A 12011-nucleotide genomic window follows, 5' to 3' on the forward strand; every position below is an offset into this window, starting at 1 on the left:
GTTCTTTTTGCCCCTGTTCATTCTGAGAAATGAACACTAGATTTACAGTGGCAAATTTTAAAAAAAGAAAAACTGTAATTTTTGGTTAAATGATATTAATTCTATGAATTAATACAGGAAGAATAAATATCTTTTAATATATTTTCATCTTCGTTTGATAAAATTGTCTCTTAGGTCTCAGCAAACTTTCATCATTTTCATTATATAGTTCCCAAAGGTTTTCTTCTTGCTAATGTAACATCAAGACCTTTTGCATTTTCATTGTATCTTACACGGGACTTTTTCTTATATATTTTTCTAACTTCTTAGAAAGCATGAAAGCAGTTAACTCAAATTATTCTGAAAACTTATTTTAAAATCAATTCTGACACACATAATTTGGAAGCAATAAATAAGCTATAAACTTTTCACAAGGACAATGATGAAGTAATCCAGAATAGAACATGGCAAATAAATAAGCAAAATATCTGCTTATCTGCATTCAGTAAAAGAAGTAAATTAAGATTCCCTCATCGACTTCCTCTCCTTAAAATAAAAGATAATCTCAAAATAAGTTTCAAAAATCATCAGACAGCACATCTATTAAAATTCCCACAGAAAGACTTATATTTAAAATTGGATGATAACCATGATGTTCTAGTTTACAAGAATCACATTTAAAAAGCACAGTGTATTAAAATAGTTAATCACTTTTCTGGATCACACACTATTAATAATAGCTCTCCAGGCCAGGCAATGGGGTTGGGGTTAGGGAGAAGGCAAGAATGCCCTCCCTCTGTGTAGCATGAATGAGAGCAACAGCCCTAAGGGGAGCGCTTAATTCCCTTGAATTCAACTCTACTATACAACAGATGTGGGGTTCCTGTGATGCAAATTGCCAGGGAGGATTTAGGCTGGACTAAGAAGATATCTACTATAGAAGAGTAAGATACAAGAATTCTTCGGGGATTTGAGAGCACTCAAATACTCAGAATTACCCCTGGTTGCTGAGATTGTGACACCAGAAAAAGCTACAGCGCATGGTCCTTAGAAAACAGTCTTACTTTCTGGAAAACTAAAAATAAATCCAGTGTAAAGATATGCACATTTGGTCATTTGTTAGAAACACTAAGAACAGGTACTAGGAATAATTTCAATCAACCCCAAACCAGAACACAAAGGAGCTAAAGGAATAAGTAAATCTCAGCTTTCAGGAAATGTTTAAGTCAATATTTAAGCCAACTAGTTCCCCCACAAAACCCAGATGTTTGCAGAATATAGATGACTGACTAAGAAACGACCACTGAATTTTCATACTAACACTTAAAAAAAATCTTTGTAAAGTGTGTTCCTTTATCTTCGATCTTAATAATTGTAGAATACCAAGCATAATTCTACTGTTACTACAGTGAACTTTGTAAAAGTAATTTTGAATTGTTTCTGATATTAACTTGTTTTATCATTCAACTTTTTTCTTCTAAATATCAAAAAAGATTCTAGCCTCTGTACTTTAACAGTATTTATAAGGTAAAATTTAAGTCTGCGTCAATATTATTAACTGAACATAGAAACAGGGGAAAATGAGACTGATTTTCAAAACTGTTGGTAAAAGATAACCAAAAATATACACAATTCTCTAGCTTCATTATTCAATCTATTATCTGCAAATAACCTCAAAGTTTTTATTCACTAAAATAATACCAGATTTAAAATCAAAGGTACCAAATATATGTTTTTATGAGAAGACATGACATGAAAAAATAACTCCAATTCAAAAGAAAATCCTTCAATGAACTAAAAGTGAATTTCCCAAGAAGCTGGATTAATTCATGATTTCAATATCAACTACATTTCACTCTGTAGTATCATATTGTTTATATTTATGATCTAATGAAACTGAGAAGTCTGTATAGAAATCTGATTTGTCTTCAAGCACAGAACTCAACAAAATCATTCATGAGACAATGAATACACATTAACCAAAGTTTAAAGCGCATCTTATAAACATTTTCTGAAATAAGGGTTGACTCATAAGGTATGGTTCTTTGTTAAAAGAGAACTTAAAGCTATGCAACTCATTAGCATTCAGTTTTGATTATATATAACTCTTTGGTGAAAAAATCTTACTTAGCCAAGTAATTATTCTGAAGTAGTAACTGAGCCTTAGTGAGAAAAATCAGCGTCCCAGCATATACTGAAATGAAACACTCTCAGATGGAAAAGAATAGGGCAAAAGAGATGATGATGATTCTCATTTACACTGGATTTTTAAAAAAGGATTTTAACAAAGTGACGACATGTCTTTTTAACAACCAGGGAACAAAGCCAGAGATCTGAGAACAGTTAGTGTTACAAAAAAAAAAAAGAAAAGGAAAAAAAAGGTTGAAAAAATCACCAATTCTGACAAATGTAAGTAGGTACTAGGTTAAACAAAAGTGGCTTCTAAAATGGACAATGGTACACTGTTCTCTAAGCTATCTAATGAGGCAAAGAATAAAAACAGAGCCATTTTAGGAAATGACAGGGCTGATTTTTATTGTGATCCTTCAGTTGTTGAAGGTATGTGAAAATTTACTTAATAATCTAGTTGCTAAAAAATCAGGTTGCCGTTATTTTTGAACTATGCAATCCTATTTGTAATTTCTATGATAGTAAATGGATACCAATAAAACTAAGTCAGATGTAACCTTCTTCAAATATTATATTTCTAGTTCTCAGAAAATAAAGGCAAAATCAACTATCAACATGCTCACTCAATTTTGAATTGTTTGGTCAAAATATATGGTCTACATATATGTTCGTATTTGAATTTTAGTTTCCTTACTTTATCAAGCACTAAAAGAAAGCAAGAAATGAAAACATGTTTATTGCATTCAAAAGAACAAGGTTATGAAGATCATAACATGTGAAAACATAAAAGGATAACACAATTCAGTAGAGGTAGTAATAAAGTTGGTAAAACAGAAGTGAATTATTGCAATAGAAGAAAGGTTGAAAAGAAATCTATACGCACTCATTCACCACAACGGCTAAAAGTAAAATGGCTAACAACACCAAGTGTTGGTGAGGACAATACATAGCTGGAACTCTCATATATTGCTGGTGGGAATGCAAAATACCAAAGCAACTCTGGAAAATAGTCTAATAGTTTTTTATAAAACTGAACATATGTGTACCATGTGACCCTGCAATCCCACTACTAGATATTTATCCAAGAGAAATTAAAACTTAGGTTCACACAAAAAGCCTGCATGCAAATGTTTCCAGCAACTTTATTCCTAATCACAAAACTGGAAAGAACAAAAAAAATCATCAAGAGTTCAATGGATTATATTATATAATGGTATATCTACACAGTGGAATACTACTCAGCAGTAACATGGAAAAACCTACTGATTCACAAAATAACATGAATGCAACTTAAAAGCACTGGGCTAACTGAAAGAAGATAGAAACAAAAGAGCACACACACACTGTATGATTTCACTGATACAAAATTCTAAAAAAAAAGGCAAAATTCTAGTGAAAGAAAGATCAGTGGTTGCTGGGGGCCAGGACCACAGGATGAATGCAAGAAACTGACTTCAAAAGAGTAGGAGAGACATTTTGGGGGTGATGGATATGTCCAATATCATGACTGTGGTGGTGGTTACACAGCTACATATATTCATCAAAACTCACTGAATTATGTATTCAAAATTGGTAAATTTCACCGTATGTGAATAAAACCTCAATAAAGCTGATTTCACAAAGTATTACAAAAGGAAAATTAAAATTTTATGTATAAAATTTTTAACTGTATTTGCCTTAAAAAGGGGATAATTAATGAAACAGAAAGAAAAGAAAAATCAACAATGTGAGGTCATAATAAATCTCATAACTATTAATAAGTCAAACCAATAAACCTATATGGTATTGTAGATAAATGGCTAAACAACACTGACCTGGCTCTAAATGCAGATATTATTAAGAGTTGCAAAAAATGGGATCACGTTGCTGTGTAATGGAAAAAGCTGTTTCAACTTGGATCCCACTCAGGAAGTTATTCATTATTTCTCTACCACAGGAAGCGAATTATAAACTTCATCATGGTAGGGTGGAAGAGAACACTGACAAAGGCAGAAAAAAATGATACAGGATGGAACACTAAAGTTAGAGAAAGATACAGAGTCAACAAAGAAATATCATTATTTGGTTTAACAGCCTATATTTTGTGGAGCTTATTGACAGAAGCATATTTGAATGGAAATCGATTAAAAAGAAAAGTTATCTGAAATTAATTTTAATTAAATAAAATGAAAAGAGCAAAAATAAAAAAATTATGTGAAAATCACAACAAAGATTCTAAAAATAAGAAGCAAACTAGTAAGGAACACAAACTAGTAAGGAACAAGAGTGACATGGAACATGGAGCCAGACTGATTAAACTTTTCCAGAAGTTCTTTACTGTGTAAGATAGATCCATTTTCAACATTTATCCCTCTTCTTTGAATATTCTTACACAAATATACAATAAAATTCATGTAGTTCTCATTAAAGCATATGTGTCCACTTATGCTCAAGCAATTCTTTTGTCACCAAATGCAGGTTACTGGACTGTATAGACTATATAAAGGTGAAAAGTAGGGAAATTCTATTTAAAAATTCTCTCTAAGCTTAAAAAAGCAGTAATATGAATCAAATGAGTATTACAGAAGTTGAGGAATGAGAAAAAAATCTGAACTGATCAGACAGATTTTATAATAAAAATAATCAAGTATATATACATGCACGGCATGTGCACCCCTGCACACGTGTGTGTGTGTGTGTGTGTGTGTGTGTATTGTCCTTGCTCCTTAATTTTTGTGAAGTTTTTAACAACCTTCTGAAAACATTACATCTGAAAACAGTCAAATATCCTGAGCCACTAATTTTATATTGTACTTTCCATGTCGCTTAGTTTTGAATGTCTTATAACTTATAAAATTACTTGTTATAATAGGTTAATTTTTAGAACATTAGACTGGTAATATGCAAGAACTTAGCTCTCAACGAATGATGTCAATAGGGCCCATATGAAGTTTGAAATAAAATTTGGTAAAATAATAACACTGTAAAATAAATGATTAGCTAATAGAACGGAAAAGACAATTGGATTCAAAGGCATACAATTAAAGAAGCTAATAATAAAAAGCTGGAGTAGAAAATGCATATATACAATACAACAGAAAATACTTGGCAAATTTCTATTCCTACGAAATTAGGAATGTTGAACTAAAGAAGGGAAATCCTTAAAAACAATTACTTGTAAGAAAACAAAGTCCAAGATCATCTGTTCTGTGAAGAAATGGGAAATGTTTTCATTATTCAAAAAGTGTGCAAGACACATCTTACTCTTAATTAAACAGGTAAAGCACACATTTAAATTATTTATTAGACTAAAACTCAGTTCTGTATAAATTAAAGGCAATAACTCGATTTTAATTATATGTATTTAATATATAGCTTTTTCTGTGAACTGAAGGAATTGTAGTTTTTGCCAAAATGAATGAAATACTGAACAAAACACCTCAATCCTGGGTAGATATACAATCCAAATATGGCTGAAAAACAGATGCATAGCTTATAGAATTTGTGTTCTACACAATGAAAAAAAATTGGTGGTACAGATCTAAGTAAATAGGTTAGGTCCCAACAAACAGCCAATATCAAGAAACCATTACTTAATTTTCAAGCGAATGATCATTAGCAGAAGCAACATTCTACTTCCAAAGGAAAAAAACTGATGGCAAGCTCATCAAAGTGGCTTTCTAACCTGCACCAACTCTCAGAGGAGAACCATAGACAATGGTAGAGCATGTCTTACTTCATCAACTCTGCATGCAAGTACATGATGTTACTCCAGGCTGGGAATTACGTGAAAAATTATTTGTTTCTCATCCAGTCCATTTTGGGTTTGACAGCGCATGGCTCCTTCCAAATTTTTCTCCACATTTTTCACTTCCACACCTAGGGTTCTCCCAAACAAGGTGTTACCCAAACCACAATCTACAGCTGTAAGATAACCATCTGTTTTCTTTCCTTTCCCATCACCAGCAATACTCATCCCCTTCTCTCACATTGTCAAAGTAGACGCTCTCTATATAAAGCGCCATTCGCCTCTACAGTAGTGTCCAAAGGGTCAATAATGACATCCACCTTTCTCTCTAGTTCTTACAGAAACTGGAGGAAAAAATCATAGTTAGAAATCAGAAAATGCTTTGCTCCTGGAAAGCTGCAAATTTAATTCCTATACCTATGCATCCCCAACTACCTCTGCATCCCCAACTATGCATCCCCTATGCATCTCCAACTACCTCGCATACATTTGTTCTACCTCTACACTCATCAATCTTGCAAATGCAACAGCAGGCATACATGGCCTTCTTCTAAAAGCAACAAGGAGACTGCCCTTTTTCAAAATTATTCTGTACTGTTCTGTGGCCACAGTAGCACTTTTCACAGTTGGGATTATTCTCCACATTGTTGCATCCAGTCAAAGCCACTCAAGAATTCCTATGGTCCCAGCAGCACTAAAAATACATAACAGCCTCTTTACAATAATGGCTGTGAATCACAGCATTCCTCGGCTGACATAAGTAGTTAAAATAGTTGGAAAAAAAAAAAGTTAAATAAAACTTTTTAAAAAGTTCAAGTGAAAAAAAAAAATGAAAAGGGGGTTGAAAAGGACTCCCCTACCGTCTAACAATATTAAAGTCTGTCTCAAATTTACAAACGTCCTCAGCAACATCAAATGCCGCAGCTTCAAACACACGCGCCAGCTTCAAGCCCGACAGCTTCAAATGCCGCAGCTTCAAACACGCGCGGCTGCTTCAAACGCGCCAGCTTCAAACAGCCTTGGGGCAGCCATCTTGCACACGCTCCAAGGAGCACAACCTCTGGGCCCTTAGGCGGCCACCCCATCCCAGAGGCCACACAGAGGCTTTGTTGGGGGAAAAATGGGAAGAAGAGGGGAAAAAAAAAAAGAAGAAGAAGACAAAATATAATTTGCAGACGTTAAATTAGCCCGTAGAGGGAGCTCACAGAGCCCCGTAATTTCACAGTAATTGGAATCTCCTGTAATTTAAAGTGTAGCCCCATCGTTCGTTAGAGAGAGCCTCCAGAGGTCAAAGAGAGCGTGTCTTACTTCATACCGATCTCTGCAGGCCTATAAAATGCAATTCCATTTAGACCCCCCCTTGACCGTGTGTTTTGTTATCGTAACAAAAAGATGATGATTCTTGGCTACATGTTCTCCAAAACCAGCCCAGAAATTAAAGTGACTCGTCTGTGTGTGCTGTTAGGGTGAATCCAACCGAATAAAGACCATAATAAGAATAAAGTTCCAACAATTAGAATTGTCATGGCAATAACCTAAATGTCCTCCATTCACGGCGTTCAGTTTAGAAAGCTACGTGCACTCTTTCAACCTTGACTAGAGATACTCTTATGGCTATCCACTTCTCTCGCTGTCTAGTGTCCTTAAACCAGGCATGCTGCAATGTGCCTTCAGACAAAAGGATAAAACCGGAAAACGAAATGATATAATGGCAGCGAGCCTTTTCAATAAAACATGAGAGGAACAAAATTCCAAAATTCTGTGGAAAGAAATACTGAGAAGGTATACTCAAAAATAAAACAGCTAACTGTGTAGTTGAAAGTGGAAATCTATTATCTGCTCCAATGAAACAAATTTTGAAAGGAAACAATGGTCTACACATTTATGTAATTCCTAAATATTTAGAAACTTTAAATTTATATAAAACTGAAATGGCTTGTGAAAACATTTAACCTTTGAAGTAAAGTTGTTTCTATCTTACAGTAAATACAAAGCAAGAATGTGAAGGAAGCTAAAATGTAGGGCTTAATCAAGAATTTAACATATGTGGATTTTATTCTATTTGGGATAATCAATTAGGTGTTAAGGAAAACATATCTACTTCGTTTAAATTATTAACTGGCATGATGTATGTTTTGTTACTGTTTCTCTGTAATATACCTGCTTGTTTGGGAGGTTATGATTACATAACCTGCACTATTTCCTGCAATCTGTAGTTTAAAAATATATCATAAAATCTGAGGATTTAAGTGATGTTTTTATATCACAGATACTATATCACAACTGTAAAAGGCAAACTATATATACATATATATACACACACACACACACACACACACACACACACACACACGTGGAATCATTTACCCGAAGGTGTGGGGCAGAGCTCAATTTCAAACCTATGATAATCACATCTAGCCAAGATTCCACATGAGGAATAAAAAGTATCTGAATTTGCCTCCCTACTCAATAATCTCTTCACTTTTTATGTATTTTATGTATTTCCTGTCTTAGAAATGCCTCACTTTTCTGATATGGCTGACAGCCAGGTCCCTGATTTCCATCTCTCATTTCAGACTCAACCAAAACAAAGTCAAAAACCTTGTAAATGTGATTCATCAATAACAGCACCATACAAACTGAGATTTTCCTGGGCATTTAGAGCAAGACAGACTTGGGGATGCTCACTAGGTTTGGCAAGCCTTTGGGCTACCAGGAAACTCACACTGAACATGATGGGTAAGGGGAGACTCAAAAGGAGGATGCTTAAGTGTTAAGATCTCAAAACCATGTGTAGTATTACAAATTGTGAAATCATTCACTAGTAATGGCATATACTTGCCATGGAACTATACAGACTTGCCGACTAGGCATCTGTTAAGTTCATGAAAGCTAGGGAATAACTTCATCAAATATAAGCATCCATATTCACGTATTTAAGGCTATGCATTATAGAAGGCATTAAGTGATGAATTACCCTAAAGTTACTAATGATCATGAGTAGGAACAAAGAAAGTAATCCTTGTTTGTTGCTACAGGAAATAGATACCTGGGTGGTTTGTTACTTGGCAATGAGAAAGTTAGCAATCAAGGGTCTTCTTCCAATGAAAAAACAAGAGAAAAAGTGAGTGTAGCCTCTTCATTTCTAACTTCTTGATTTAAAAAAAATTTCAAGAGTCCTAATATAATACAATTACTTTACTGTAAGCCTGAATATCACCTGACACATATTCTAAAACTAAAAAATGTCATACGGGAAGCAGAATAAATAAGCATATTAAAAGATGGTAGTCCACCTTCTCATCCACCCTAACACTGATAAAGGATACAATCAAATTGTAGAAATTTAAAAAGGTAACCCATAGGTTTTTCACTTTGAATTCTGACCAAGCTTGGTATCAGATGGTAGAAGATACACATAGTAAAGATGGCTATTGACTTTTACTCCAAAAGAATAAATAAGACATTATTTCCAATATTTTTATAATAATAATAGAAAATAAAAAGTAAAACTACAATTATTTGGAATGATTTCAGACTTGGATGATTTGTTTACATTTTTAAAAGTTAACTTAAGATTAATCAATAACTCTTTTTGATGGCTTAGTTTCCTTGCTTAAAATATTTTTAAAAATATGACTGTCCCTATTACCTACAGAGTTTCTGAACATGTTAACTGAGGCTCTTTTAGCATCCTAAGATCATAAATATGATTATGATTATACAAAAGTACGCCACATGTAGATGAACAGAAGACTGGGCTGAATGTGTCTGGCTCCATAAAACTTACTTTCTCATGAACCTTTGTGCTTCTTTTTATTTTTTTAATCTCAAGTTCAAAAGCACTCATATTTGAGAGTTCTCGGTTATTCATGTGTATTCAAGACATACACTCTGAGAAAGACTGTAAGAACTTTGTGATATACCTCCTACGTGCCATCTGGTTTGATGTCTAATCAGCTTTCTAATCATCCAATTTCCAGAATAGAGAAACTAAAGGTCAAAATTTTTAATATAAAACAGAAAATAAAGCCCAAAATAGACTTAGTTATCTGCAAATCTGACCTAAGAAGAGCATACCTTTCTCTAAAGTAAGAATTCAATAACTGATGATACGTGGAAATTAATACAAAGATCATTGGCTGGTTACTGTAAAACTTTTGACAGCATTCCACAGGAATAACATCCTCAAATACATTTAGTTGGCGTATCAAAAATATTTTCTGTAAGTTGTTTATATTTGTAGACATTTATAGGCAAATAAATGTAAATTTTTGCAGGATAAACCATTAAAATGCATTAACATAAAGAGCTTTCCTTACTCTGCCATAGGAAAATACTGAGACAAGTTGTGTAGGATTCATTGATTAAATCATAAAAGACAGTAATTTTTTTCTATAATTGCCAAGCTAAAATACTCTGAACATACTTCTAACCAAAATAGAAATGATATACTTCAAACCAAAGAGTAGGGGAAAAACGTTTGATAACAAAGGGAATGCTTTTACTTGGTGGGGGGTACAGTACATGAATATGTAATATTAGACCAATTTATCTTCCTTCCAAATTTTATGAATCTTAGCCTTTTAAATCTAGTGTGGCCATATAATTTATCATCCAAAGCTGTACCTTTTGAGAGCATAAGAGAACACTAGTAGTAACTATCCCGGGCCTGGGCAAACCAGGCTGCATGGTTGCCCCAGTCATACCAGGACAATTTGAAATAGCTGTTATTTAAGAGGAGATAGATATGGCTAACACTGGATATATCTCAGAAAATCAGTTATTTGGGGACTTCTCTGAAAAATAAAACCTGGAGCCAATTTAATAAGCATAAGTTATAACAGATTCTGAAGTTGAGGACTTGAACTTCTTCAGAGCTACAGGAGCTACTAGGCTTCATATGTATCTAAACATCTTTCATCTTCTGTCAGCTCCACTGTAATAAATTACTAAAGATAAATGAGAAATCAAACATTCAGGCTAAGTGTGTGATTTTATAACTTCTCACTCATAAAGCAAGAAAGTACTGCACTGGCCTAAAAAGATGCTTATGTGTATGTGTGTCAGTGTTATGAGACTACATACATATATACACAGACACACACATATGTGTGTGTGTGTGTGTGTCTGTATATACATATATTTTTTTTTTTAAACCAACTGATAGGATGTATTTTGTTACAAGTTACTCATGAGTTGAAACACGCTTTTTTGGTTTAACCATTTCAGAACATCTGTGAAATGTAAGTACAAATGGAAATTGCTTAACAAACTATGCAGTAAGATAGCTACAATTTTGTTTTCCCTTTGTGAAGGGAAAATAAAATAAATTTTCCATCAGTCACAATGAGAGCTAGAGGGAATGATTATTCAAAATACAGTAGCACCTACATTTCTCCAAATACTCCCCAAGACACAGCATTTGTGCTGACTCAAGCTGTACACCTGAAAAATATATGTCTCAAGTCTGGTGTTCATAATCTGGAAGACAACCACATGTGTTCACAGCACATATCTTTGAAACAATTATTCTCTTGGGTATGCAAATGTACTAGGCTTGCAACATGTTTATTCAAAAGAGTGGGAAGAATGTTTCTTATGTGAGCATCTGCAGGTTTCCACTGGAAATCTGCATACAACAATACATTTCCCCATGAATTCATTTCTTTTTTAAATGACAGTTATATCTTTTTAAGGTTTTACCTACAGTTAACAAAACTCAATTTAGTAACAATTTTTTTTATCAAGGAAAGCACATGAAAGAAACAAAATTAAAGTATATACGCTAGGACATAGTAGCTGGTTTATTGCTTAGATTTTTGCATGACCTAGAGACACAAAATTCCAAATATCCTGGTGTTCCTAACCTACCATCTTTTTCATTATACCCTAGCCACATGCTATCCCACTGCTGATTCTGTCTTTAGCCTCACAACTATTCATCTGTTTTTTCTTTTCATTATCAACCTGCTCACCTATCCCTGGGCATAGATAAATTCAAAACTATTTTAAAAATTTTAAAGTTTTTTTTTAAAAAACACTCAAAAGATTCATCACCACAGTAAAATATGTTAACATACATGTATTGGAAATGTTTACATAAAGTACACTACAAAGAAGAAATATATATACTATTCAAGAGACAACAACATTAAATGCTATAAACATATAA

The sequence above is a fragment of the Eschrichtius robustus genome, chromosome 15 (genome assembly GCF_028021215.1).
Source record: "Eschrichtius robustus isolate mEscRob2 chromosome 15, mEscRob2.pri, whole genome shotgun sequence".
In the NCBI taxonomy this organism is placed as follows: Eukaryota; Metazoa; Chordata; class Mammalia; order Artiodactyla; family Eschrichtiidae; genus Eschrichtius; species Eschrichtius robustus.